Here is a 6412-nt window from a genome sequence, read left to right on the forward strand (position 1 = left end):
TTTGATTTACAAATAAAGCTGCTACAAACATTCATGTTCAGGGTTTGTGCTGAATTTTTTGGCTGGTGGTTTATCAATTACTAGGAGAAGCCCTAGCTATAATTGTGGCATGTTTATTTCTCCTTCCAGTTTTGCAATTTTTGCTTCACATTTTTGCAGGTTCTGCTGCTTAGAACATACATATTTAGGAGTGTTATATGTTCTTAGGTAATTGACCCTTTTTACAATTTTGTAATGCCACTTTCTGTCCTTGTTAATTCTCTTTGCTCTGAAGTCTACTTTGGCTGATTAATATAGACACTCCAGCTTTCCTTTGATTAATGTTTGCATAATATACCTTTTTGCATCCTTGAACTTTAGGTTACCTATATCATAACCTATATTTGAACTGAGCTTCTTGCAGACAGCACATAGTTGGATATTTTTTAATCCATTTTGCCAATCTCTGTCTTTTAATTGGTGTGTTTGAGCCATTTACATTTATTTATTTATTTATTTATTTGTTAAGAGTTTGGCTTTTTATCAAACATGTTACAGAAGAGGTTTAGTCAGAAAGACCAAAGTCCATGTCATCATCAGACTCCTCTGATTCTTCTTTCTTTGCTTTCACCACCTTCTTCTTTGCAGCTGGGATAGTGGTGGTGGAGGGAACAGGACCTCCTTCTGGGGCAGAGTGGCTACTGGGGCAGAACCACCAGCCCCGACATTGCAGATGGGCCCCCTGATGTTGACATTGGCCAGGGCCTTTGCAAACAAGCTGGGTCAAAAGGGTTCAACCTTTACACCCACTGCTTTAATGGGCACATCGATCTTAGCCTCCATTACTGGCAATTCATTGTTGGGCAGGATGAGGTCTGAGGCCATGCAGATGTGCTCCCAGACAGAGGCCATGGTACAGTCAAGTGGTTGGATGAAGTAAAGCTTCCTCTGTACAATGGAGCACTTCAGTGGCAGCTGAGGAAGAGGGGGGTAAGCCATTTTCTTTTAAAGTAATTAATGATATGGTAGAATTTAGGTCAGCTGTTTTATTGTTTTCTGTCTGTTCCCACTGTTTTTTGTTTCAGTTTTCCCTTTCATGCATTGCTTGTTGGAGTATTTTTATGATGGCTGCTTGAAAACCTTGTCATTTAATTTCAACATCTGTGTGATCTTGGCAGGGCATATGTTATTGTCCTTCCTCATTTGAGTTATGGTTTTTCTGGTTCTTTGTATAATGAATGATTTTGGATTGGTTCCTGAACATTTGGAGTATTATGTTAAAAGAATCAGGTTTCGGGGCGCCTGGGTGGCACAGCAGTTAAGCGTCTGCCTTCGGCTCAGGGCGTGATCCGGCGTTATGGGATCGAGCCCCACATCAGGCTCCTCTGCTATGAGCCTGCTTCTTCCTCTCCCACTCCCCCTGCTTGTGTTCCCTCTCTCGCTGGCTGTCTCTATCTCTGTCAAATAAATAAATAAAATCTTAAAAAAAAAAAAAGAATCAGGTTTCTTTTTAAATCATATATTGTAGCAGGCAATCAACCCTGAACATATCTCGACTCCATTTTGTGGACTGTGGTTTGAATGTCAATTTAGTTTCAAAACCTTTGCAGTGTTATTTTGGTCTCCCTCACCTGTGTGCTTCTCAGAGTCCAATCTGAAAATGTGGTATTGCACACCATATTTCAGTTCTATAAGTATTTGCTGTGTTTATTTTGGCAGGTTTCATGCACATGAGCCATTTTTCAGGGGGGTGGGGTGAGAGCAAGCGATCCAGGACTTTAATCATAGAATTAAAGGAGTTCTTTTTTCTACTTCTTCCTCCCCATAATTCTCCACCCAAGTCTCTAGTGTGTTGTCATTGCTTAGTACCACCCGAGCCACATTTTAAGCCCTCAGTAGCCATGTATGGCTAGCGAGTTCTGTATTGGACAGGGCAGATACAGAAAATTTCCATCATCTCAGGAAGTTCTATTGTATAGGGCTGGTATACATGAATATCTTTCTCTTCCTGAGCTTAAATCATTCCCGCTTCTCTTAAAGATGATAACTTATAGAAACAAAAGTCAAAAATAAGGAGAATGAGAAAAAAAATTTTTTTAAACTTGAAGATTAAAAAAAAAAGAATACCCAAAGAGAGCAAATCTTACTTTAAAAAAAAAAAAAAAAGCAGAACGAGCTCCCAAACACAGGCTATCCTAGTCCTGGTATTTTGATTGTTCCATGTACCAGAGACCAGGATGTCTACTCAGAACAGTGTTTCAAAAGCAGTAGGTTGGTGATTCAATTGCCAGTCTGTTAACCTCATTCTCTGGAGTAAAAGAGACTTTTACCATCAGAACCTTAGAGAGCAAAAGCCACTTGAAAACAATGTGGAATTCAAATGCTACTTCAAAATACTGTGCACCCAAAAAAATACACACTTGGGTGTGGCAAGGCTAGCCTCCTTGCTAGTTTTAGACTTGCCCAAATTAATGAATATCAAGCCCCTACAGGGACCTCCAGTTATGGGATCCCCGCCCCCGCCCAGGCCTGGAAGAGATGCAACTCAGTGCTCTTCTGGTCAGTGAAGAAGCAACATTGTGGATCTCTGCCCTTGTTCATCCTTCAGTTTGATGGACAAAAGAGAGAACCCAGATGCTGTCCTGAAAGCTTCTGGAAGTGTGAACATCTAGTGAAAAAATGAAGGCAGTCCCTAGCCCCAGCCTTCTGGAGAGGAGAGAGAAACTGCCAGGGGAGCGAAACTGGAGCTCTGAGAAGTAAAGAAAGGTAACCTAGAGAGCAGTGGAGAGAGGGGAGTAAAGAAGGAACCCTGAGGCACTAGGAGGCAGGGGACAGTTCAGAGCTAATCTTACAATGGGAAAGTCCTTTCTAGAGACTCTCTGGAGGCAGACACTGAGGGATAGAAATGGTTGGGACAGAAGTTGCTTTCTTCAGAACAATCCACACACTGGTTCTCCTCATAGAATTTTCCCCAGAACTAGGGTTTTCCTTTCCTAGTACTCAACTCAGAACAAATTCCCGAAAGAAGTGTTAAAAAAAAATTGTACTCTCTTCTCATACCTTTTGCCAAAATTTCTCTAAGATTCTCAAATTTCATCTCGATGCCTCTCTACCTTTATCATCACTACATAAGGGAGATACCAAGCATTATACCTGCTATGTGTATGTTTTCACTACCAGTATCACATTTAAAACAGAATTTAATCTAATTATTAAAAAAAAAACAGGTTTTCAATCCAAATATGATTGAAGAAAAGGGAATATGGCCACACAGAAGTGAAAGAGATACATTAAACCAAGAGGAAAACTAACAGTATTATTTTGGTGTGCTTATTAACAAATCATAATAAAAAACCTAACAACAGTTTTCAGAATCAACAGACTTTTTTCCCAAAACGGTGCCAGAATGTGGTAGAAACAGTTCAACTGGGGCTCATATGAAACCAGAGAGATTTCTTGTTTTATTATTTAGTACCTGGAAAAATGACTCAAGGTCTCAGCTTCAATAATGGGGAAGAAATCATAATGCCTATCATGCAAATTCATTAGTAGGGTTCCATGAGATAGTGCATGTGAGGTGCTTAGCGTACTGCCTGGCGCAAACCTGGCACACATCGAATGTCATCTTTCTTCTTTTCTCCCTTTATAACCCTGTGATACCATCACTTCTGTTGGGCCTTCACCCTTTCTGCTATCCATCCATGCTGTAGGACAGGTGCTCTCTTCTCTTCTGAGCTTCCTATTCTCTTGAATAAAACCCTAATTGTGACAATTATCATGTGTTTTATAAGTAGGCATTGTTTTTATCGATTCAAATAATGTATTTAAATAAGGCGCCTGGGGCAATAATGGATTGGCTTCATCAATAGCCTTTTGACTCTTGCAGTTCCCCCCTTTGTCCACTGGGTTTGCTGGTGAGCAGTTGATTCACATTTACTTTATGGGGCTAATTCAGTGTTCATGTTTATTTTACAGTGTTTATCTTTATTCCCAATTATTCTAACCCACTGAAAGAAAGCAAGGCCCTTAATAAAATAGAGCATGAAGTTCAATTTTCACATGAGTCACACTTGTGAGTAGTGGGTTCTTTTGTCTTGGGCTCAGCGCATGGGGCAAATCAAGAGGACAGGAAGAATTTTGTGCATGTATACAGCAGAAGTTGATAGTATTGAATGAAATGAAGCTCTCCTGTAGTCTGTGTGAGAGTAAAACTAGGAAGAATCATTTTATATCCAAGGGAAGGATTTACTGGGTTATAAATATGATAAACATTTCTTAATATTGGTGCTTTGAGCTTGCTCAGTGACTTTCAGCAGTGGATTCCAGAGCACTTCTCTAACAGTAAGCCCCCGCACCCTCAGGATGAAGGCATTATTCCATTTTATAGTTAGGGAAATGAATGCAAGGAGTGATTTGCTCGTGAACACAGAATAAGTCCCCATCATGCTTATATCTCAAGAACTCAGACCAAATCTAACCTCTAGGCTACTCTTGCCCCCACATAATTATTTTGTAAAAGGAAAACAATGATTTCAAATGTATATTCAGTTAAGCATAAGGATACATCCCTTCCCACCTGTTTTAACGCGTTTTTGAAGTTTTGCTTATTTTTTCATTGGCAGGATTTTCAGATGATTAGCTCTGAGTGTCTTTTGTTTTAAGTGATTCATGTAGGGGATGAGAGAGATTTGATGATCAAGAATCTTTCCACTAGTTCATGTTCAGTCTAGTTGGGTGGTGACCAATAGGGGCTATTCCAATTCTGAGAGAGGTAATACATTGGTCATCTTATCCTAGTCTTGGGGCGGGGGGGAGCATAGTTCCAAAATGAAAAATGACAGAATTTGTATCAGGTCATTTGGGTTCTATGCTGGAGAGTCTTATTGAAAACCTATGAAGATGGACATAAAAGTACAGAAAGGATTAGTTTTAGAAACAGAAAATGAACAAAAATGTAGGACAAGTCCCCCGGGAGAAGGAGCATGGGAGAAAGGTGGAGCCTGAGAAATGAAGTAACATCAGCAAGGCTGGTACCACCAATGGTAACCTGCAAACAGATTTCAGGAGAGGCATGTGACCTCCCTGGGCCGGGGGGTCCAAAGAAATAGGCAGCCAGGTGATGAGGAAACGGGCAACTAGGAAGACAGTTTTATCATACGAATGCCCTAGAGAATAAGATATAATAAAATATATCCCTAGTTTCTAGATGGGAATTTGCATCTGTGTAATTGTCTACCATACTATGTGCAACAGATCAAAAAGTAATTGTAAATCATCACTGAAATAAAGGACAGCATTTAACTATTAAGGCTATAAATGGAGTAATAATTGAACATCCTTACCCATGCAGGGCATTGCATTAATACAGGCTTTATTTAATACCTCCATCCCACCTGCAAAGGCACAAAAGTTTTGGAGGCAATACGTAGCCTCTATCCAATCCTCATCAAAGGGGAAACACAAGCTTTAGCAGCCGGCAGGTCGCTCCCTATTTCTTCTTTCCTTCCTCTCAGTTTGTAGGATCCAGAAACAGGAAGCGATATTTACTCCTTGGTCTTACTAAAACAATGATCAACACTGTGAATGTACTTCACTCGAAATGTTGACCACAGAGGGGAAACATTCCCACAGGAATATTTATAAAGCTTGTGCTTTCGTTTTTGAACATCCAACTGATGTTTCTCACAATTTTTAAAGAATCAAGGACAAATTGACATTTCAGTTAAAGGAGAAATAAGCCCCAGAGAACCAGAAGAATCCCCCCGAGCCTTGTCCAGATATATGCATGGTTCTGAGTCTGTGGGGGACAGATAGCAATTGGAAAATGCTTTTACGAAAGGGACCTTGGGCATAAATGAGTAAAACATGATTTGAGACCATCTCACCCAAATTCTATTCAACGTTCACTTTTGTCCTAGAATACTTGCATCTGTGTTACCATGCAAACTGCATGTCTGGGGCTTACATGTCCATTTTTTCCAGAAACAAGGAAAATAGCACTGCGTAAACAGACCTTCTGTAGCACCTCTGCTGCTCGCTTCCTATGACCTTCCTTTTGGAGAAAGTCAGACCTTGAGCCATGGTTTCCATACTTGTTCAATAGCACTTGATGCCCCAGCATAGAAACAAACATTATTTTACTAGTATATTTCTTCTATATAATTAATTTATAACATCGACTTATTATTAAGTCAATCATTGAGCACAACCAGTATTTTTACTTAGAAAGTAATTTGAAATCAGTCTCAGTATTTCCTTTTTTGCTATAATTCATTTTGTTTGCACAGTACTAAGAAAAATCCTAATTCATTCATAGGAGTCTTTACAAAGGGCAACACTTCTGCATATCTCCCCTTGCAATCTCCATGTACTCTCTGAAAAAGTAGGTGGGAATACTTCATTTCAAAAACTATCATCAACAATATGTAGTAAC

The 6412-nt window shown here is 39.7% G+C and overlaps 1 pseudogene; it reads right to left on the reverse strand.

Annotated features, from left to right (window-relative positions):
- Positions 1–544: 544 nt before the first annotated feature.
- Positions 545–891, reverse strand: LOC109488989 (annotated as a pseudogene).
- Positions 892–6412: the final 5521 nt, after the last annotated feature.

This window comes from Ailuropoda melanoleuca, chromosome 10 (genome assembly GCF_002007445.2).
Source record: "Ailuropoda melanoleuca isolate Jingjing chromosome 10, ASM200744v2, whole genome shotgun sequence".
NCBI lineage: Eukaryota > Metazoa > Chordata > Mammalia > Carnivora > Ursidae > Ailuropoda > Ailuropoda melanoleuca.